Raw genomic sequence first — 23,040 nt, 5'->3', positions numbered from 1 at the left:
CCTTAGAATGGAAAGGAAAATTGATGCTCTCACCTTTCCTTTCTGCAAAGACTCAAATTTTGGTTCAGATAAGGGAGAGCAGGAGAATCGTGGAGTCTCATCGCGTTTCCGTGCATGTGGGTAATTTTGTAAAAGGCTCTTCTTAGGTGCCACTGAGGAAAGCATTTGGGGAGCGGCTGTGTTTTGTGACTATGCAGTGAGAGCTTTCTACACTAAACCCACCGGGTGGCCAGTCCTGTCCAAGAAGCCAGGCTCCCCTGAAATCTTCACCACTGTCATCATTCATCTTCATCATGATAATTGCAGTTTCTTCTGCATCTGTTATATACCCTATGTGCTGCCTGGTGCTTTGCAAATATTATTTCTAAGCCCCATTTTACACATGCAGAAACTGAGGCTCAAAAGTATCTTAATATGCCTAGAACCGGTCACGAGGCTAGTGCGCTCTGGGGGAGGCACACCGACCCACCGCAGGGCTTACTGTGTCCCGTCTTACTCAGCATCTCACCCCAGGTGTCAAAATGTGGGTTAAATACACTGAGTTCAGCGAGGCAGCTGCCTCCCCCAACCCTGGGGAATGGTTAGGCTGTGGGAGGAAGAGAGCAAAAGGGCTTCCAAATACGCTGGGATTTTAGCAAAGTTTCCAAAGGAAGCTGGAGCTGCGCGCCCCAAAATCTGGAGACAGAAATCTGAATTTGTTCTAAAGTCAACAGAAAAGAAAGCCCCCTGCTGAGGAGGGGAGAAGCCTTGGCCAGAGAAGAGGTTTCATGCGAAATTATTTTTTGTGGGTGGAGAAGAAAAGAAAAGAGCGATACAAGCCTTGGGCTAGGAGACCTACGTTGCTGCTTGCATAAGCAGTTCAGTTTTTATCACTCCCCCAAAAAGAACACACACCCAAAAGTCACTCCCTAAAGAGAGTGGGGGTGGGGGGGACCACAAGGACAACCTAAGCTTATGCGTGAAATGGCCCCCACCAGGGTGAACCCTGCCCTTCCACAGCACCCCACCTGGTAGTCCCTGATGGTGTATGCCCACCTAGCCACCATTTAACACTGGGGCTGCCCAAAGGAGCTTGAACTCGGGAGAGAGAAGAAGGCTCCTCTGAGGAATTCTCAGGGGCAGGGCGATTGCTCAGAAGGTACACAGGAGAATCAGCTGGTTCCATTTTCCATCAGGCAGTTTCTGGGGTGCTTTACAGTTCTGCAAGTGAAGCGGGCGGGCCCATGTCAAAAGAAGTAACACCCTGAAGAGGATGGGGACCGCTGGATGGCTTGCCCTCCAGAGTCAGGAATAATATTCAGCAAAGGATGAGGGCAACTGAGCAGGCGTCACGCCAGAAGAAAGATCAGAATTCTAGAACTCTGCCTTGGTTGTTTATTGCTATGTTAATAAACTACCCTCAAAACTTAGTAGATTGAAACAACCATTTTATTGTGCTCAGTTTTGTGGGTTCAGAAATTTAGAAAAGGCTCAGCTGGGTGGATGGTTTCTTTTCCACGTGGGGCAACTGCGGCTGGAGGGTCCCCTTCCCAGATGGCCTCTTCAGGATGGCACCTCGGTTCTCCCAGTCTCCCTCCTCCTCCCTCTGTCTCTACACGTGGCCCCTTGTCCCCTAGGGCGTCTCAGAGCGTGACCATCGCAGGGTAGTTAGTCTCCCTCTTCCATGGTTGGGGACTGGACCCCCCAAGAGAGGTGGGAGGATTTTTACATCATATTCCTCAAATCTAAATGAGGGTTTTGATTTCATCCTTGGTACTGTAACACCCCCAGGATCTGAACACCATGACAGCAGTGACTGTGTCACTTTTGCACATCTCCCCAGCAACCCCAGCATGTCACAGTGTGAATGAATGAATGAATGAATGAATGAATGAATGAAACCTCTTCTCTAAAAGGTGCAAATTGTCAAGTCAGATAAGTTTCAATTCACTTTAACTCCTGTAAATATATATACACATATATCCTGTGCCCTTATGCAGGGCACTGACACATCACAGAATCAATGAGTAGGTGTCAAAACTAAAATTCCCTGGGAAGTTGGCCATTTTGGAGTCAGGAGTCACAGATGGAAATACCAATCCAGCCACTTACTCAGGTTGTACCAGGTAAATCTCTTTTTTTCTTTAAATAATAACTGAAAAAATAAATCGGGACTGGCCTTGAGACCTTGGCAAATCAGTTCAACTTTCCAAGCCTGTTTCCTCAGCTTCCAAAGAAGGACTCTAACAGCTCCCCTGCTTCCTTCAAAGGGGCGGGGAGGATAAAATGACTGGGGCTCTATGAAAGTCACAACACATGGGAAGTGCTCTGAAGACTGCAATGCCCTGTAAACGGTAGGCACTTTTTCTCCTGGCCATTTTGGAAGGCTTCTGCCTAATGCTGCGAGCCCCGATGGGCCACCCCATCCTTTCCCCTGTCCTGACGGTTCTCTGAGGCAGTGAACCATCTTTCATGGCCAGACAGAGGACTAGCTGGGGACCCTCTCTAGGATGGAAGAGTCCTTGGCTCTTCCAGGCGTGAGTGCCAAGAGGAGCTCCAAGTGGCAAGCTCGGCCGGATAGCGACAGGGCCATGTGGGGCACAGAAGGCCTTCCGACCAGGCTGTCTGCAAACCTCGAGGCGAGGTACCCACAGAACAGCCAGTATTAAAGCTCCTTAATGAGAAAGGAAAGCAGAGGCTGACAGAGACGGGGGAGGAAAGCGATTCGGGGCCAGAGCCCACTCCACTCCTGCCAACGTTCCTAAGAGTCTGACATTTGGAAAAGAGCTGGCCTGGAGGAGCCAAGGATTTAGGACAGGGCTCTTTCCGGCTCCCGGGAGTGTCAAGAAGAAGAGGAGGAGGAGGAGGAAAATGACTCAGCTGAAATGAAGAGAAATGTATTTTTAAAAAGCACAACGATGAAAGGCACAAAGGAACGAAATGCAGCCCCAGGATGGGGTCCAAATGCCTTCTCAGAGGAAGTGGGGCAAATTTGCAAAAAGCTAGAGAGCTCACTAGGGTTTCTAGACCAAGAATAACACCATGCAAGTGGAGAGAGTCCTCTGGCTTGCCAGGCCCGTGGCCCCCCAGGGGACTGGTGCCCACCTCCACAGGAGAAATGCCAAAACGACCCTGCAGTGCAAAAGCTTCTCCACTTTAGAGTCTGAAAACGGTGTGAGTTCTGTCACAGAGGAGGTGGGTAGAAACCCAGCTCACATTCAGGCTCAGTTCACCTAGTAGGGCAGGGCTGGGAGCAGGGGCCGTACCCACCTGCCCTGGCTCCATTCCACCCACAGAGCTGTGCCGCAGGAGGAAGGGGGAAGGGAAGGGAGATGGAGAGAGGCTCCCTCCCCAGAAGTTGGCACAACCCCATCCCCTCCCACAGCCAAGTTCAGATGACCCTGATTGCAAAAGTATCATTTTTGAAGTATTTAATGGAGAACAAGCGTGATAATGAGGAGAGATGAGAACAGAGAGGAGCTGCCGGGTGACAGCGCTGCCTTCCCCCTCCCCTGGGTCACCCACTAACTGTTGGGCCCATGCCACCTCCTCCCTGGCATGGGCTCCATGGAAATTCACATTTCTAGAAAAGGGGATGTTGGGAAGAAGAGTTCAGCTCAGCACGAACCATGACCCCCTTCCAGGAGTGTGTCAACCCTACCAGCCTTTGTAAGAGTCTCCCAGTGTTTTATCCAGAGGCTCCTGCCACTGGGAAAACCATCAATGTTGTGTTCTCCTGGGAGGATGCAGGGTGGGGAGGCCAGCCTGGCTGGGAACAAAATGAGGGATGCAAAAGAGAACCCCTGGTGGGGGTCAGCTGATCAAAGCCCACTGCCCCATTCTAAAGCAGGGAAGTGGGGGAAGCCTTCCCCACCCCTGGTGAGAGCGCTCCCTGACTGCACCCCCTACATTCTGCCAGAAAATAGGAAATCTGCAGAGAACACAGTCCTCCAGACCCTGGGGCCCGCCAGCACCTCCAAGGAGAGAAGCCATTCCTCTGGCCATTCAAACACTGCCAGCACTTGACAGGGGGGTCCCCAGCCTCCTCATGGCTGCAGCTATGCAGAAGACATGAGACCAGCTGCATTCTGAGCCCCCTCCCCGCCCAGCCTGACTGTTCTGAGCTTCCTTTCCCCAACTCTGCTTTTCTACATGGACACCCGAAGGCATACAAGTATATCCAGGGCCTGGGCCTCAGAGGCTGTGTTGGTTAGGTGAAGCGAGACAGAACTGAAAGTACGAGAAATGAGTTGGGGAAATGCCATGAATGGTCAAGTAGAAGCAGGAGCGGGCGGGTAGAGCCTCAGAGCACAGTGCAGGCCTGACAGCAGCGAAGGGAGAGAGGGAAGGAGGAACAGCAGGCAGGACCGCAGCTCAGCTCTGACAACATGTCAGCCAGGATGAAAGGGAGCCCAGAGAAAAGTGCCACCAGAGGGGGTTTGGGTCGGGCAGGAATGGCCCCTTGTGCACCGTCTTACGGGGAGCAGCCTGAGAGGAGTAGGGCTGGGCCTGAACAGGGGACAGGCCCTGAAAGAGGGGCCGGGGGAGGCTGAGCTAACAGCACCCTTCACACAGGGAGATCTGAGCAGCACACTCCGTAGCTACCTAACAGCCAATGCTTTTTCAAAACGCCCTTTAAACAGCGCTATACTCAGAGCTCTTGAGACAGGTGACGCCCATAGCCAGCCCTCTGGCACAAGGCTATTGTGAGAACACAGGAGAGATGAACGCAAAGGAACGGGCACACAGAAGCCCCACACTAGAGGCTCACAGAATGGTGGCTTACAGGTCAAATATTGCCTGTGAGTATATTTTGTTTGACTCACCTGTTGATTTTTTTAAAACCCACGTTAATTGCCAGCATGGACAAGCCATGAAAACCCAGACTTCCAGCTTCTCTGTAAAAACAAAAGCATCTACTCATCCCGAGCCCACACTGCAGTTCACCACACTCCCCGCTGCTCCCTACTGCCTCACACCCTACCTGCTTCACTTGTACTTGGCCAGACTGGCCCCTGTAGGACCTCCTGCCAAAACTCATGGATGCATCTAAGCCATTCACGGTCATTCCATTGGTTAGGAGGATATAAAGAGGAACAATTAGAAAACCTAAAAAAGAACTTTGGGAAATTAAAATGTAAGAGAGAAAAATGAAAAAAGTCAGCAAAACAACTGGGAGATCAATTTGAAAACCTATTTCAGAAAGAGATGAATTATGGAAGAGAAAAGGTAAGAAGGGGGATCAGTCTAGTAGATTTAACATCCAAAGAGCAGGAGTTCTGGAATAAGGGAACAAAGAAAATGGTGGGGAGAAAATTATCTAAGAAATTGGTACAGAAATGAAGGGAAAGAGTTTTCAGACTGAAAGGCCTAAAGAGGACCCAAGAGAATGAATGAAGCTATTCCACCACCACCCCCCAACAAGATGCATTCTTGTGAAATTTCAAAATTCCTAGGGCTAAATAGGGAAATCCCAAAAGCTTCCAAAGAGTGGGGGAAGCAGTTACATAAAAGAATCAAGACTTTGATTCTTTTCCACAGCAGCTCTGGCAGCCGAAAAACCAAGGAGCAATGCTTCAGTACTCTGAGGAAAAGGAACTGTACACGCAGTCAGTCATCAATTAAATGGAGTACAGTCCAGATACTATCCAAAGGTGCAAGGTCTCAAAAAATCTCCTTCTCAAATATCCTTTCAGAGTGAACTTCCAAAGGCTGTGCTCCACCAAAATGAGGGAGTAACCAAGAACAAAGACACAATCAGATCCTGGAAGCAGAGACCTAGCGCAGGAGAGACGGAAGGTACTTCTCTGGTAACAGCAAGCAGAATCCAGGGTGACAGCTGAGCAGGCATCCCACTGGAAACAGGGGATAGAGAAGCCAGCAGATGGCCACTTCGTGGTTCTGTCAGAGGGTGGGGGGAAGTCAGTGGTAGTCAGTTAGTAGGGGAGATCAATTAGTTACAGGAAACTAAACGAACCAAAAATGAGCAAAAGACTTGAATGGGCATTTCACAGAAGATGTCTAAATAGCCAATAAGTTCATGGGAAAGGCCTCGACCCATTAGTCGTTAGGAAAATGCAAACTAAGACTACAATGATAATCGCTGTCCACCCAGCAGAACAGACCAAACTAAGGAAGATGGACAGTCTCAAGTACAGATGACGCAGTAATGCAACTGGACCTCTCGTACGTTGCTGGTGGAGATACAGATGGTACCTACAACCACTTGGAAAACTCCTCGGCAGTTTCTTATAAACATTTACCCATCCTGTGGCCCAGCAACCCCACTCCCAGGAATATGTCCAGAGAAATGGGCACATACAGCCACAAAAAACACTAGTACAAAAATATTCAGGGTAGCTTTATGCATAATAGCCAAAAACTGGAATCAGCCCAAATGTCCATCAAAAGGGGAATAGATAAATTCTACATACAAAAGGACTGGACAACTGATACACACAACCACACGGGTGAATCTGAAATGCATGGTGAGGGTAAGAAGCCAGACAGAAAAAAATGTATGTGGTGTGAGTCTATTTATATAAGGTTCAAAAATAGGAAAAACGAATCTGTGGAGTTAGAATTCAAAATAGTGGTGATCTTGGGGTCGGGGTAGGGCAGGGGTAGGCAGGTATTAACTGACAGGGACACAAGGAAACCTTCTGGCATGACAGATCCTGGTGTCACAGGTATAGCATGTGTAAAAGTCATTAAGCTGGGCACTCAAGATAGTTCCTTATTACTACATGTAATTTATTCCTCAATAAAGTACTGAAAGAAAACTAAACAAACCAAAAAGAAAGATGCATTGTTAATTCCATGAAGAATAAAAAGTTGTATTAAAAAAGAAAATGTAGGGCTGGCCCGGTGGCTCAGGCAGTTAGAGCTCCATGCTCCTAACTCCGAAGGCTGCCGGTTCGATTCCCACATGGGCCAGTGGGCTCTCAACCACAAGGTTGCCGGTTCAACTCCTCGAGTCCGGCAAGGGATGGTGGGCTGAGCCCCTTGCAACTAGCAACGGCAACTGGACCTGGAGCTGCGCCCTCCACAACTAAGACTGAAAGGACAACAACTTGAAGCTGAACGGCACCCTCCACAACTAAGACTGAAAGGACAACAACTTGACTTGGAAAAAAGGCCTGGAAGTACACACTGTTCCCCTTCCCCAATAAAATCTTTAAAAAAACAAAAAACGAAAAAAAAAGAAAGTGTGCTCACGGGACACTCCCTACAGTATAGACTTAGCTGACTGCAGACAATAATTACATGGATAAATACACTACATATGGATTCAACCAGAAATCTGTATTGTCAGGATGGACAGGAGGGCAGTGTTATGTGTAGCCGGGGGTTACATGGTGAGCAAAGAGAACTAGATCCTAGTATTTTATAGTAGGAAGTCAATAGATAATGGCTAAAGTCAAACAAATAAGAAATAGCAGCGAGATGTGCTATTCAGATACCTGGAAGTAAATACTAGAATAAACAGCTGAAGGGCAGTAAGTGCTTGTCTCTGGGGAGTAGTATTCAGTGGTGGGGACGTGTGGGGAAGGTTTTGGATCTGTTAGAATTAGAACAGAAACCCCCCAAAAATCCCTTAATTAAAACAGAAATGTGTCAGGTAAAAGTTTGGAGACAGGCAACTCAGGGCTGCGCCAAAAGGTTCTCAAAGACTCAGGCTCCCTTTTCTCACTGCTCACCAGTACATGGCCTCCAGGTCTAAGATCACCTGAGTGGTTCAATATGGCTGCTCCAGTGCCAGCTGTCACAGCCACATTCCAGCCAATAAGATGGAAGAAAGGACAAAGATGAAAAAGGGTGCAGACCAGCTGTCTTTTTACGATGTTTCCCCAAAGCTACAATACAACACTCCTGCTTAAATCTCATTGGCCAACATTGAGTCCCTCCTAGCTGCAAGGGAAGCTGGGAAAAAATCTGTATTTTGGACAGGCGTGTGAGGGAGGAGTCTCTGCCAATAGGGCCCATGTTTAAAATTTTTAACTGTTATGTAGGTATTATTTTGACAAAAAATTAGAATGTAAACCAAAAAAATATCATGAGCAGCCAACAGACAAAATGAAGAGCAGTTCTGCTCAGTGGACCAGCACTGCAGGTTGCATTCATCGTGAGCACACACCTGGGCAGGTGGGAGAAATCACCTGATGAGAGCAGTACCACCACCTCAGGCCTCCCACCACAGCTGGGAACCAGAAGTGGGGTTCACAGAAGGAAGACTGAGAAGCTGACATTATGGAATTACGTTATTGTGTGATGCACACAGGGCCGGAACCTACCCCAGGGCCGGGTGACTCCATGACAACAACCTTGCAGATAGCCCCAAGCTCTGAAATCTTTCCTCAACTTCCATATTGAGACCGTGTCTGCAAAGATCAAGTTGCACAATGGCCCAGAAAGGTGGAAATCGTGATTCCTGCTTTACAGATAATGAAACAACGTGCCCGGAGGTTAAGTAACTTCCTCCAGGTCATGACTGGAGGAGCCAAGACTGAGTCCCAGATTCTCTCCTCCATGACACAGGCACTCCTCCAAGGGATCTGGACGGCCATCCGCCGCTTTTGGATTCTCTGCAGGGCCACATCAGGCCTGTCAATAAGTCACAAGAAGCAATGAGTCATCTGAAGACAAGATAAACAAGAGGGAGGCCCGGTGGGATGAGAGGTCCTGTTTCCTAGGAAGTCGCCTTCTGCAGGGCTGAAAGATACACAGTTAGCAGGCAGGAACCCCTTCTGCAAACACCAGCACAGCAGTTTGCAGACAAAGAGAAAGTGCTGCTGGTACTAGAAATGGGCGGCCAAGCTGGGAGCTGTAGAGTTATTTCAATCCTGAAAGGGCTTTTGTCAAGCCTGGACCACAAGCCTGGGCATATAGAATTCCAAGCTTTTCCCTTCCAATTCCTCCAAAACCAGAAGGGAAAGTCATTCTAATGATATTTATTTGCTGCCTCCCATCTGAAGATCTCAAAATGCTTCACCACCATTTCTAGATAAAACTGCAGACGCTCCAAGTGACGTTGGGGCGGTCACTTCCTCTCTCCCTGCCCCCAGGTCTCAGGGCAGAAGCAAATGGCTCTGAGGGAGACTGAGGAGATTTGGCAGAGGGAGCCTACTGCCCCCAGAACCTGTCCTAGCCAGCTCTGCCTGGATGCAATGAGCTCACGGGGACCAGCCAAAGCCCAGAGCCCAGACAACCCAACAGGAAAGTGGCAGGCATGGCAGGGAGAGCCAGGCAGACAGAAATAAGCGGAGGGCAGGGCACAGCGTGTGAAGGCCGGCAGGAGAGACCCAGCCCAGGGCGAAGGGATAGGGCCCAGCACCTGCAAAGACTCGGGTCAAGGTGGGACCCCTCCCCCAGAAGGAATCTGCTGTCAGGCAAAGGATCCAGGTAGAGCTCAGTCCAGGCTTGGTCATCGGGAAGTCAGACAGGAGACCGGCCTGCTGGGCTCTAGGTCAGAGTGAGGTGATGTAATGCTGACTCAGCCAGAGAGACTGTACCGGAACTTTTTTTATACGCCCTGACCAATCAAGGAGCTGACGCCAAAGTTGAGGCAGCCTTAAAAGGCTACTTTTGGGGCCTATCAGACAGGGTCCCTCGGAAGCAATTCAGAAAGGAGCGTGTGCTATGCCACCTCTCTCCTGTCCCCCTGCTTACAAGGTCCTTCTTCTCCAAACCATTAAAGGTGACCTTCAAACTAGCCTGGACCCTGTGACAACACCCAAGACAAAGCCCTACTCACCCGTGACCCCTTCCTGGACTCCCCCAGCTTGAATGGGCCTTCCTAATGGGTGAGTTTTACCTCTGACCCAATCCAAATCTTCTGTTGTTATTTTTAAAATGACTTACTCTCACGCTACCTCCAGTACCCAGCACAAAGCCGTGTACTCAGAAGACCTCAATAAATATCTTTGTTTTTTACTTGACTTGAAAAGAATCTAGTTAAGGAGATTAAAAAGAAAGACCTCTATGAGAAAATGACATATACAATTAAGCACAAAATGATGCCGTGCAAATAAAAGTCATATATCCCGAAGGAGCACTGAAAAAAAGAAGTGAATCAGAGAGAGGGAGCATTAATCTGGGAAGGCTACCTGGAGGAAGTGAGTTTTGTCCAGCTATGAGGAGACATAGAGTTTGGGCTTATATATTAGAATTATTTTGGTTTCAAGCAACAGCAATCTAACTTGAAGTGACTTAAGCCAAAAAGAAAAAGGAAGGAAGAAGGGAAGAATGGAGGGACCGAGGGAGGGAGAGAGAAAGGAAGGAAAGAAAGAAAGGAGAAAGGAAAAGAATGAAAGAGAAAAAATACAGTGCACTGCATTGGCTTAGGCAACGGGATGCAGGCATGGCTGGATCCAGAATCTCAAATAACATTATCAGGAATCTGCCTCTCTCCATTCTGCTTTTCTCTGTGATAGCTCCATTCCAAAGCAGGCTCCCTCCGGGGTGGCTCCCTGGACTTAGATCCCACAGCTTTGCAATGCTACCAGGAAGAGAGCACTTCTCTTTTCCAGTAGTTGGCGTGGGGTGGGGGTGGGGGGGGTTAAAAAAATAAACAACTTGTGTTATAAAGAAATTCTGAAGGTTGATTGGTTACTGGAGCTTAACCTGGCCCAGTTTCACTAACACATGTCTCCTTGGTCTAGCTTGGGACACAAGCTTACCCCTGCAGCCAGCAAGGTATGGGGCTCTGACCGGCCAAGCTGAGTCACAGATCCACTCCTAAAACCAAGAAGCTGAGGCCAGTCCCATCCTAATCCTGTGGTCTGAGATTTCCCCAAGGGAAAATCAAGCTGCTATTATCAAAGAGGTGGGGGGAATGAACACTGAGCAGCAAAATCAGCAACACGCCACCTGTACTTGGCAGTGGGGCAGCGGGAGGCTGGGCATCCTTCATGCCAACCACGCCTGCATCGAAGACCCACTTTTCTAAGGACACCCCCTCCCTCCAAGGCTCTTATACCAAGTTACTGAGGTACCAAGCTCCCTGCCTCCCCACCGGAGATTCCTGAAATGAAACTGGAGTTCCAGAAGAGAGCTTGGGGCTCCCAGAGCACGGATAGGTCTGCACCTCCTCCTTGCTACCCACCACCTGCTCTGGCCAAGACGCCCAGCTGTGAAATCTCCCAGCCCTGTAGGAGGCCTGCAGGTGTCCCCCATGACCTGGAGGCCCAGCGCCCACACCTGCAGCCTCTGCAGACCACCAAACCCCCTCTGGAGCCTCCCAGCAGCAGGCGCACAGATGTCACACGTCATTCCAGCAGGGCCGGGCCCTCGGGGAGTACATGGGCAGGTTCAGCACGGCCATTCCCTTACATATTTTTAACCTCCTGAACGAAAGAATTCCATCTGGCTTGTCTGCCTCTCCCCAAGGCCCTCAGAATCCAGCCGGAGTCCGTACGTCACACTTCCTGCAGCAGCCCAGGGGTCGGGAGTTCACCGGTTGAGCCATTGCCTGGGGAGTGAGGGTCCTAATAAGCATGAAATCCTCCCCCAAAGCTCCAACAGCTGTGAGAAGGGAAGAGACCAAATAAAGCAGCGGGAGGAATTCCGCGGAGCAGAAATGCTCAGCGGGGGGTTCCAGGTCCAAGGGTCAGACTCTCGGTTACAATTGCCAGTGGTGTGGGGTTTCTGCCTCGGTTTCCCCATTGGCAAAATGGGACTGAAAGAGATCATTTCAGGGAAGGGAGCCCGTCTTTGACAGAGTAGGAGCTTCCCCATCCAGCTTCGGCCAGGTCCAACAGCAGTCCAAAATCACGCCAACCCTTTTTCTAAAGAAACTTCTAGACTCCCAAACCCACCTTAGGAGAGAGAGTCTAGCTCACCTTGGATCTTCCATTGTCTCTCTAAAGTTGGCCCTGGATAAAGCAGAAATGTGGGGGGCTGTAGGCTTGGGGCTCCCCAAGCACCATTCAGAGGTGACCGGAGGCTGGCAGAGGGGCAGAAGCAGGACAGACCCAAGTGTCGCAAAACTCTGGGACCTGGCCTCCTACATTATACCTGGGTGCACCCAAGTCAAGGGGGGCTTCTGAGGACTCACGACCCACCACTGACAACATTGCATGTGTTTACAATGACAATGAGAAGCAGAGCAATGAGAGGCTGCAGAGTTCAGGGAGGGGGTTGAAGAGAACTAAATACACGACCAGGTCAGAACAGGCAAGAGAGAGGTGGTTCCTGGCTGTTAGTCTAGAACTCAAAAGTTACTCATTGGAAAACAAAAACAACAGTAGAAAATTAAAAGAACAAAAAAAGTGATGAAGTGCCTTCTATGCTCTAGGCTGGGGAGCAGACAGCAAAATATAAAGGACGGAGCCCACCTGGGGGCGTGACTGACTGAAAGCCCTTTGTATAGAAGGTGCTTCAAAAGGACAAGTCTAACAAAATCATTTCAATGGGAATTGGGGCAAGGCCTGGCAATTATATTAGACGATCTGGGTTGCCAGTGGCAGCGGCCCAGTTTAAACTGGCTTCAGCCAACAACAAGAAGAATGTGTTGGCTCGCTCAGCTAAAAAGGTCAAGGGCCCAGCTTCAGGCATAGTTGGATCCAGGCTCCTACAGAACCATGAGGACTCAGCCACCTCCTCTCCATCTCTCGGGCCTGCCGCCCTCTGTGCTAGCTTCATTCTAAGATGCCATGTGATTTCTCCTGGAGGCTGCAGGCTTACTGTCTCCTTCCTACTGGCAATCACAGAGGAAAAAAGGAGCTTCTCCTCCCCAAGGTTCTCAGTGACCCAGTTTGTGTCACAGTCACCGTGGCCAGGGAGAAGCAACACAATGAATGCTCAGACTAGAGCCACGTCGGGCGTCTCACATACGGGTCTGGGGCTCCGGGGCAAAGGCCTGGGCTGAACAGAACAAAGGGACTCACAGGGATACACTGCCTTTGCCCAGCTGGGAGGCCCTGGGCGAGTCAGTGTCCCACTGTTTCGTCATCTGTAAACGGCGTGACAACACTTACTGCACTTGGCTGCGTGGAGATCAAGCGAGATAATTTATGTAAAGTGCCTAGCACGGCACACTCAACAAATAGTAGCTACTGTTCTTTGTCCTATTGATGCCATTTGTTTCTCACTTCAGTTTCCCTTTTCCCTGGTTTCCAAGACTGCCAGAGGCTCACCCTTCACACTACTACCTAGTGTCTTGGGAAGTGCTGGGCTAAAGAGATGGGAGGGGCGTGGGGAGGCTCGGTGGCAGGACCTCATTGGCCCATCCCTCCCTCCACTTTGGGAGCGCCCCACCTTGCAGTGGTGGGCTGGGAGATGGGGATTGGGTGTGCCAGAGGCGCCCCCGAGGGGCTGGGCTGGAGCCCGAGGTTCTACCCAAGACATCATGAGCTATCTAGAACTGTGGGGGCAAGAAAAGGGCCATGGGAAAGCCAAAGGCAGAGTGTCTGGGAAGGCACCTCCTCAATTTGGAAGCATCAAGGCAGGAATGGGGTTGGGACTGCCAGATGGACCAGGAAAGGGAAGCAAAGGAAGCAGGCAGAGAGGTGACCCCCTAGAGTCCGACCACTCACCACAGGCTGGGGAAACTCAGGTCCAGGACCAAATCAAGGCCATCCCTGGGTGCCACGATACTGGAGAAATTCTTTGAATTCAGAAAAACGTCTGATGACCCCACCCACTCTTCCTGGAAAGGGCCACACAATGACGTGGCCCAGATTCAGGTGGGTGTCCAGTAAGGAGCATCACAAGGAAGAAAGCAGGGGCAAGATGTGGCAGGGAAGGCTATGAGGGCTGTGAGCCAGAAGCCTCAGGGCTCCATCCGCTCCACCTGCCAATCCGGGGCCCCTTAGAGCAAGAACACCCAGCTCAGGGGCCCAGGGGCAACTCTTAAAAGACCTCTAGGTCTTCCCAGTCAGGTCCTCTCCTGGCAGCAGACATGCACCTCACTGGTCTTTTCTGGGTCGGGATTCCTGATCAGAACAAGGACAGAGTCCTGGGAGCAGCAGTGCTGCCGAGTTCAGCACCGATATTTCGGGGCCACCCTGATGGGGTTCAAATACCAGCTCCAAGTCTTATGAGTGATGTAACTTTGGACAAGTCATTGCCCCTTCGCAGGCCTCAGTTTTGCCATCTGTAAAATGGTCATAACAATAGTTTCTATGTTAAATGCATTCAACGATTGGCACATAAAAGTCACTCATCATTGACATGGTTATTACTATTATTATCATGACTGATTAGTATGTTTAGGGGATGAAAAGGGGTCTTCAGCAAAATATTTCAAAATCGACAGATTCAAGAGAGGTAGCTCACAACCTGAAATTTGATTTTATCGCCCCTTGAACCATCTGTCTGCTTTCTCGTCTGCTGGATGCCTTCTCTGCAACGTTGCCCAAACATCTGCCCTCCATTGATCAGCAGTATAGAAACGGATGTTAAAAATTCAAACAAGGAAACAGGAAAAGCTAATAACAGCTGCTCAAAAACCAGACTGACATGCACACATTGGCATCTGATCAAATGAGTGAGTGCCCAAACACGCCTGCAGCCACTGGTGGATCTGACATAGATCACTCACTGAATTTTCCAAGGGGGCTTGTAGAGGAGAAAGGGCCAAGGCGGTGGCTTCCAGGAGCTGTGTGGTGACGGCGTGTCATTTGTAATATATAAAGATGACACGACTGTCTGCAGCCACCAGCACGGAAGCCGTGGGGAGCCCTGGAGAGGGGTTTACATGGATCCTGTGCCAAGCCTCACCATGCCCCCATTTGCCCAAGAAACAGGGGAGCCTATTTGCAGCTCCACTTGGAGAAGTGAGAGGACAGCGGTGACCTGAGATGAGGGCTCGGGGGAAGGAGCCTCACCCACCCTCGGCACCACCACCATTCACGGACTTGTGAGCACTCACTCCTGAATTAACCTTTTGATTCATCAGAGGATGTTACAATGAAGCTGGCTGCCTCCAGAGCAGCAGCGGCTGGGAGTAACCGGAGGTGGCAGGGAGGGTGCTCAGGGCAGCTGGGGTACAGACCAGAAAGGCCAGGCAGGAGCTGAACCGCTCGGCCTGGACTTCAGTTCCAGCGAAGAGCCTGTCCTCGTGTGACGTGATGACTAGAAGTGGGAGTGGTGGCTTTGGGGAGCAAAAGAGAAAAGAAAAGGGAGGAGGGTGAGGGGAAAGGAGACTAAAAGACAGGGAGGGAAGAAGGTGGGAGAGCACAGAGGAGAGCTGGGAACCGAGTGACGGGAGGGTGGGTGGCATGTCCCACGCAGCCTCCCCCTGACCTATGATCTTCCCCAAGTGTCCCGACCTTCCCAAATCCATGCCCTGCAGATAGCAGCAACGGTTTTATCAGGGTTGACAGATTGTGCCCACAGTTTTAGAGGGGTCTTAAATATCACGACCTATGCAAATGGCAACCTCTGGCTTGTGCAGTAAACAGCCCGGGCAGCCCTGTGCCACGGCCCTGATGCATGCACGTCCACTGGAAACTCTCCTCCACTCCACCTCTCTCACCTGGGCAGCCTCCACCCAAGCTTTGCCTCTGACATCAAGACAGAGGGTAAGAGGGACAAGTAGCCAAGCCCACGAGAGTAAACAGAGTCTGAAACTCCAGGCTCCAGGCCTGCTTTCTCTCTCCCGTTTAAGGGGCTTGTGGCCCCATGTCAAAAATAGCCTTATTGAATCCACTGCGAGATAAGGGCCCTGCACCCAGCCCCTCCCCCGTGCCCTCCTGCTAGCAGCTGACTTAGGAGCTACCCACGCCCTCGCTCACAGGTGGGTCCCACATCACAGGCACACACTGGCCATGGCTGCTTTCTCCCCTGCCCAAACCAGGAACCCTGCCAGGCCAGACCACAATCGAGGGGGACGCTGGTGATTTCCTTCCCAACAACCAGTCGTCTACATGACCCCCTAACCTGCCTGCCCCTTCTCCCTTGCAAACAAAAATGGACATTGTTCAGAAATCTTTCTGGGTAAAGCCAGACTCTCTCTCCCAGACCCAGGGGATAAATTATGCTTGGTTTAAGCCAATCTTAGCCGTCCTGTTCCGCCTTGCCAGTGAGCGTCCAGAAACAGTCATGTGACCCAGGTCTGGTTAATGAGATGTAAGAAGCCTGCCAAGATTTTCTGAGGTTGCTGACTGAAAAAAGAGCACTGTAGGGAAATGCCCTCTTTGCCATCTTGCTCTGTGTGAGGATGTGAAGCCTGGAACAGCAGCAGCCATCTTGAGACCTAGAGGACAAATATAAAGCCAAAATGCCAAGATGCTAAAGATGGTGGAGTGGGAAGGAAGAAAAGGCCCTTGTCTCTGGGGTCATCGTGGGGCTGCTGAGCCGAACCTGCACTGCCCTCTCCAGATTCTTTGTCCATGAGTTAATTAAATTTTCTATAGCTTAAGCCATCGTCGGTCAGGTTTCCTGTTACTTACAGCCAAAGGCGGCTTCGCTGATACAACAGAGGCAAGTCCCTTCCCCTTCGCCCCAGGCAGCATTCTGCCCTTGCTGACTTCCAGGGTCCATCCAGGCTTGGGCTGCTCTTGCCCACCAGCCAGAGTGTGCACACATACCCTTCTGAGACCTGCAGGCACCTGCAGGCCGCCACCAGGAGCAGGGACTCCAGCCTGCCTCTGCCTGGGGTTGGCAGAATGACCACTAACCAACCTGGGGTCTGTGGCCTCAGACGCACTGTTCCCTTCACTCACGAATCAGCTGCCTCCCACACGAGCCACACCCTCTCGGTGCCTCTGTTTCTGTAAAATGGGGGGTGGGGGGGGTAACGATGATTTTTTTAACAAACTGCCTTATTTGCTCACAGGGTATCAGAATTAAGAATAGACGAAAAATGAGCATTTTGTGCATTTTAAAGCACTTGGTAATTGTCAATGAGCGCTGTTACTAAAATAATATCTAGATGGGGGAGCGCTTTGGGAAAAAACACTATGCAAATGTAAACAGTCATGGAACTGTACACTTTAAATGCGTGAATGGTGTGGTATGTGAATTACAGTCACGCGTCCCTTGACGACACGGATGCATTCTGAGAAATGCATCACTGGGTGATTTTGTCACTGTGCAAACATCATCGAGTGCACAAACCTAGATGGCACAGCTGACGACACACCTAGGTGATAAGGGACAGCCCACCGCTCCCAGGCCACAAGCCTGCCCAGCATGTTACTGTACTGAATACTGTAGGCATGTGGAACACAATGGCAAGGATTTGTGTATTTAGACATATCTAAACATAGAAAAGGTACAGTAAAAATACTATGAAAGATAGAATGTGATCCACCTGGATAGGGCACGTACCTTGTAATGGAGCTTGCAGGGCTGGGAGTTGCTCTGGGTGAGTCCGTGAGTAAGTGGGGAGTAAACGTGAAGGCCCAGGATGTTACTGTACACGACGGAGGCTTTATAAACACTGGACACTTAGGCTACACTTCATTTATCAAAAATAATTTTCTCTTTTCAATAATAAATTAACCTTAGCTTACTGTAACTTTCTTACTTTATAAACTTTGTGTTTTTTTAACTTTTCTACACTTTTATAATAACACTTATCTTAAAACACAAACACATAGTAATATTTTTTCTTAATATCCTTATTCTATAAGCGTTCCTTATTTTTTTCATGTTTTAAACTTCTTGCTTAAAAACGAAGCACAAACACACACGTTAGCCTAGGCTCCACAGGGTCAGGACCATAAGTGTCACTGTCCCCGCCTCCATCTCATCCTTCTGGAAGCTCTTCAGGGGCCGTAACACACATGCAGCTGTCATCTCCTGTGAGGACACTGCCTTCTTCTGGAACACCTGCTGAAGGGCCGGCCTGAGGCGCTTCTTGAGGAGGTGTCACTCTTCAGAAATACGTCCACAGTGGTTGGCTCGGTTTGTTTCTTTTTTCATCACAGATTTGCTTGTAAGTAGATAACGCACCAGGGACATTCCTCTCTATTCATAAAAAAACCTTCCTGTGCTGGGGTCCATGTTTTCAAACCTTTTTAAGGAGCTTGTTGAGGTCTGCAAAAGTTTCTGCCAAACCCTTCACTGGGAATTCTCTTGGGGGTTCTTCTTTTTCTTCATCCGCAGTTTTCCTTTTCTCTTGCCCCTTCTTCAGCTGTGCGTTCCGGTTCCGGTGCCAGCAACTCCTCCTTAGTCATTTCCTCAGGAACCACCTCCAGGAGCAACTCAGCGCCACCCTCATCCACACCCAGGGGTGTGAGGTTGTTTGCCATCTCAGCCACAGCCTTGGTGATTTCGGCAACCTTCACGCTACGACCCTACAATGACAACGCTACGACATCACTAGGCGATCGGCATTTTTCAGCTCCGTTATAACCTTGTGGAACCACACTCCGGCTCTGTGTGACCCCAGAACCCACAGGCATTCCCCCTACGCCACGCCGCCTCTCATGTTCAGTTTCAATGACTACATATTAATTGACTCGCTCGTGCTGTATCTTTCTTCCCCAGTGTTTCTACTTCTCTGGGATGTCACCTTCCCTCGTCGCTCTGAATGGTGCACCCTTGGTAGCTGTATGGTTTCAGCTTGCTTACCTCTGTTCTGTGAAGAGCTCATCTTTGCTCTGCCTGTATTTCTCCACGCAGAGCCGAGGTGTGAATTCGTTTCCTATTCTATAGCGCCACCTGGCGGCCGTGGAGAGTATAGCGTGTTTTGGATCTAATGGGCAAAAGGAGGAACCTTACCGCCCCATAGGTTTGAAGATAATCTGAATGTTAGATCAACAGCAAAACCAGGGCTTCCAGCACAGTCCACTCCACCTCCCCACGGAATTTACATCTGCACTAATTCCACTACAATCCGCCCTGCCCTCGTAGAAAGTGGACACACAAGCCTTCCCTTCTTCACCAGGTGGTCTCTGAGGCTGCAGGGCACAATCCAGTACAAACCAGGACATTCTTGCCCTTTGGTGGAGTCCGGCTGGTCTTGCAGGCCCCAAGCGGGGAAGGGGACATCCCAGCCGCAGAGATGCGACACGCGGCCCTAAACCGGCCACTGGAAGGTCAGACGTAGGTTACCCCGAAGCCTCAGAGAGCTGCCTCTTTCCTCCAATTCAGGAGAAGACACGTTGAAAATAGTCCTCATTCTTATGACATTGTTTTAAATGATAAATGCAGAATAGTAAACTGTACATACTGGGTGGGTTTTTTTATTCTTCCTACATTACAAAATTGCACTAAAAATCTGAAGTATGTTCAAATGTCAATGAAGGTTATTTGTGAGTGGGACTTTTAACACACTTTTCTATGTATTTCAACTTTTCCATAGTTGTCCTGGAATACCTTTATCACGGAGGAGAGGCAGGAGGCATGTTCACATTCTTGGGAAAACTGAAAACATTTCCCATGATGCACTGGGGAGCTGTGGTATAGGAACTAGCCTTGAACTTGAGGTTGACAGCCAGGGTATCCTTGAGTAAGTCACCTTCCTAACCCCCACCTCCATCCTGTCCTCCATAAACTAGAAATAATTATAGCTACCTACTCACAGTGTTACGGTGAGGGCTAAATGGGATCACGTATGTGAAAACACTGGTGTGGAGTAAGTGCCCAGTAAATGTTCCTTGAGTAACAGTGTTTTATATACTTATGGCGGAGCCATTCAGTGCAAGTGACAGAAACCCAACTCAATCCAGTTTAGGGGGAAAAAAATAGGGACAAAATTTACTGTTACAACACTGAAAACCGAAAAGATTTGGGTTTCAGGCACAGCTGTGTCAGGGTGCTCAAATGGTGTCATTAGAGGTCTGCTTTCTCCACCTCTGTCTTCTTCTCCCCCTGTACTGGCTCCAATCTCAGGCAGGCTCTTCCTAGAAGGGAGAGGATGGCCCCCAGCTCACATCTCACTGGCTCAGGTCTCAAGAGCCCCGATGGGGAGAGTAACCCCCCATAACCCCACTGAGTAATCCCCAGTAACCCCAACAAAAGTTCCTCGGCCCTCATCCAAACGTAACACAAGAGTCTGACGGACCAGCCTGAGAAGTCACAGCACTCCGCCGGGGAAAGGGGCTCAGGGCTTGCCCTATTCAAACCATGTGACTATTTGGGGGTGTTTCCCCAAGGAGACTTGGAGTATAGTTACCAGAGAAAAGAAGAAATGGCAGACATCCCCAACACACACATGACTCAAATAACACAGGGCAAAGGTTGTCACAGGCATAGGGCCACCCCTCCCTTGAGACAGATTCTGACAATTCACTTTAGCGCCTGTGCAAAGAGCCATGCGGTAGTGGGAAGAGCATGGGGATGGGAGGCGAAAGGCATGCGTCCCACTTGCAGCCCAGCCCTGGGGCCTTGAGTAAGCAGCATCGCCTGGCGGGGTCTTAGTTTCTTGGAGCAGGGTCCAGGCTCACGCAGTCACATGCCTCCAGGGCCCAGCGGTTAGCAAATGAGTGAAGCCACCAGTTCAGCAGACAGGAAGTGGTACCACCAGTGAACACAAGTCCATTCAGAACCCGACTGCAGTATCGTGTTGTGATGCCGCCCCGGGGTTACCAGGTCTGCTGCTTTGTCAAGGCGTTCTGTGAAATCTCCTGCTTTTCCAGTGTTTAAAAACGAATTTGACTGTGGTGGTGGTTGCACAACTCTGTGAACTGTGAAAGCCATTGAATTGTCCACTTCAGTGGGTAAACTGGATGGTATAGGGATTATATCTTGATAAGGCTGTTACAAACTCTCTCAGAAGCTTTCTAAAAGTATTCAGCCTTAAAAAGGAATGAAGTACTCATCCGTGATGCAGCATAGATGAACCTCGAAAACTATGCAAAGTGAAAGAAGCCCATCCCCAAAGGCCACCTAGTATATGACTCCATTTATATGAAATATCCAGAACAAGCAAAAGCAGATTGGTGGTTGCCAGCATGGGAGGAGGCGGGGGTGGGGGGGGGGCGGGAGATGGAAAGTGACTGGTGTTTCCTTCTGGGCTAATGAAAATGTTTGGAACCAGAGAGTGGTGATGCGTATACAACATGGTGAATGTACTAAATGCCAATGAATTGTGTACGCTTAGGAATGGTTAATTTTATGTAATGTGAATGTCACCTCAATTTTTTAAAGTTTTCTTAAATACTCTGCTAGCCAAATAAAACATATCCGTAGGCAGAACTGGGCCCAATAGTTGCTGGATTTTATTCTCACTAAGGTCCCCTCTATCTCTCAGATCCCATATTTCCAGAGACTAAAATGTTACCTCCTGTCAGGGGAGCAGTGACTGGCTGACCGAAGTCTACAGCCAAGAGGAAAGAGGTATTCTGTCTCCTCAAGGCAGAACCTCCCGAAGATAATTCGAGGCCAGAAATAAAAGTCTGCTCAAGCTGGCAGCAAGCCAGGGTTTCCCTTTTTTTTCTAACTGCCCTTTGCCACAAGGAAAGACAACGAATTGCACGTGTGTGACAGCAAATGGACTTTGTTGACGCGGGCCAACTTTAATTTTTGTGAAGCTAATAATTAGGCTGTCATCCCCCCGCTCCAGAGCAATTAGTGGCCTGCAGGAGGGATGAATGGGCTCTATTATCACAGGAAATTATAAATAGAAGGAAGGGCAGGGAGCATGGCAGCCCTGCACAGCATCACCCCTGCGCTCTTGCACACACCAGCATCTCCACAAACCCCACTGTGTTGACTTGCCTCCGGTTGACAGCTTGAATCCCAGCTGCCATCCAAAAGGGCTCTAAATTCTGCCTCTGTCATCTGAGCCTGACTTTTTACGCTGTCCAGAGCAGGGCCGAGCAGCCCAGCTGAGCAGCAGGAGAGCCAGGGAGAGATAAACGCCTTTGTTTCGGTTGCCTCCCGACTCCAGGGTCTGAAGGTGTCTGGTGCTGAGCAGAAGGAACTGGGCTCGGGCTGACAGGCCAGGGTGTTGGGGACACTGAGTGACAGCCTCCTCGGTGGTTCCCCAGGTCAGAGCAGCAGCCCCCAAACCACAGCCATAGTGGGAGGTAGCTCAGGTTCACACTGGGACCCTTTCTCTGCCAGTCTTGCTTCAACCAACAGCTCAGGCAAGTTCATACCCCCTCTGCAAACTCATCTATCTATCAGATCAGATCGAAACAGAGTTTGGTAGTTCAAGAAGGAAAAGGATTTGTCATTCTAAGGGAAAAGCAGCAGTCCAAACAATGCAGAAAACAATGACAATGATAGTTAACGTTTATATAATGTTGTCAATGCACCAGGCACTTTTATTACGTTAATTCATTTAAGCCTCCCAAACAGCGAGATATGAGATAGGTAGTTTTACTGTCCCCATTTCACAGGTTTGTAAACTAAGGCAGCGAACAGCTAACTTGTCCAAGTCACACAGCCAGGAGGTAAAATCTAAACCCAGAGACTCCAGCTCAAGCCCATGGCATTAACTACTCTTTCTTACCCTCAGTGGATGAGTGAAGCCGACCAGGGGTGGGAGACGAGAAGGAGTGGTGGGAACTGCTTTTCAGCACCCAGAATAGGCACACAGCAGGCACCCAATCACTGTCAAACACTCCCCAGAGTAACAGCAGAGCACCCCTGTTCGAACCAGTTTCCATAGCTACCGCACCAACGCTGGATGCTGGATTCAGCCACAGGCAATGGGGGAGCCACTGGGTGAGGACCAAAGATCCCCCTCCCTCGCTCACACCAGGAATCAGCTGATGAGCTGAGCTTCGGTGGGGACGATTTGGGTGGGATGCGGGTTCGCTGGGACACAACCAATTAGCAAGAGACGACCCCTCGCCATGCCACAAGTGGGCAGCAGCTCGGCATCTCCGGGCATCCGCCCACCCCAGGCGCAGGGCTGGGTCTGGAGGCTGACAAATTCCACCAGGTGCCCCAGCTGGCCCTCGGTGAGGGTTCACTCCAGCACCGGTTGTTGGGGTTGGAAGACCGTAGCTGGGAGTGCTTAAGAAACCAGAGGAACCACCAAAATATCAGTGCCTGCCGTTAGGGGGCAGTTTTAAACAATCGCAGCTGATCAGGTGAGCCCTGCGCAGCCCTTAGGAAGAAAGTGGCCCCTGCTGGTGCGGAAAGATCTCCAGCATACACCGAATGAGAAAAAGCAAAGTGAGGTCCTACGTGTAGTACGACCCCAGTTGTGTAAAT

Source organism: Rhinolophus ferrumequinum, chromosome 24 (genome assembly GCF_004115265.2).
Source record: "Rhinolophus ferrumequinum isolate MPI-CBG mRhiFer1 chromosome 24, mRhiFer1_v1.p, whole genome shotgun sequence".
NCBI lineage: Eukaryota > Metazoa > Chordata > Mammalia > Chiroptera > Rhinolophidae > Rhinolophus > Rhinolophus ferrumequinum.
This window is presented reverse-complemented; position numbering follows the sequence as displayed.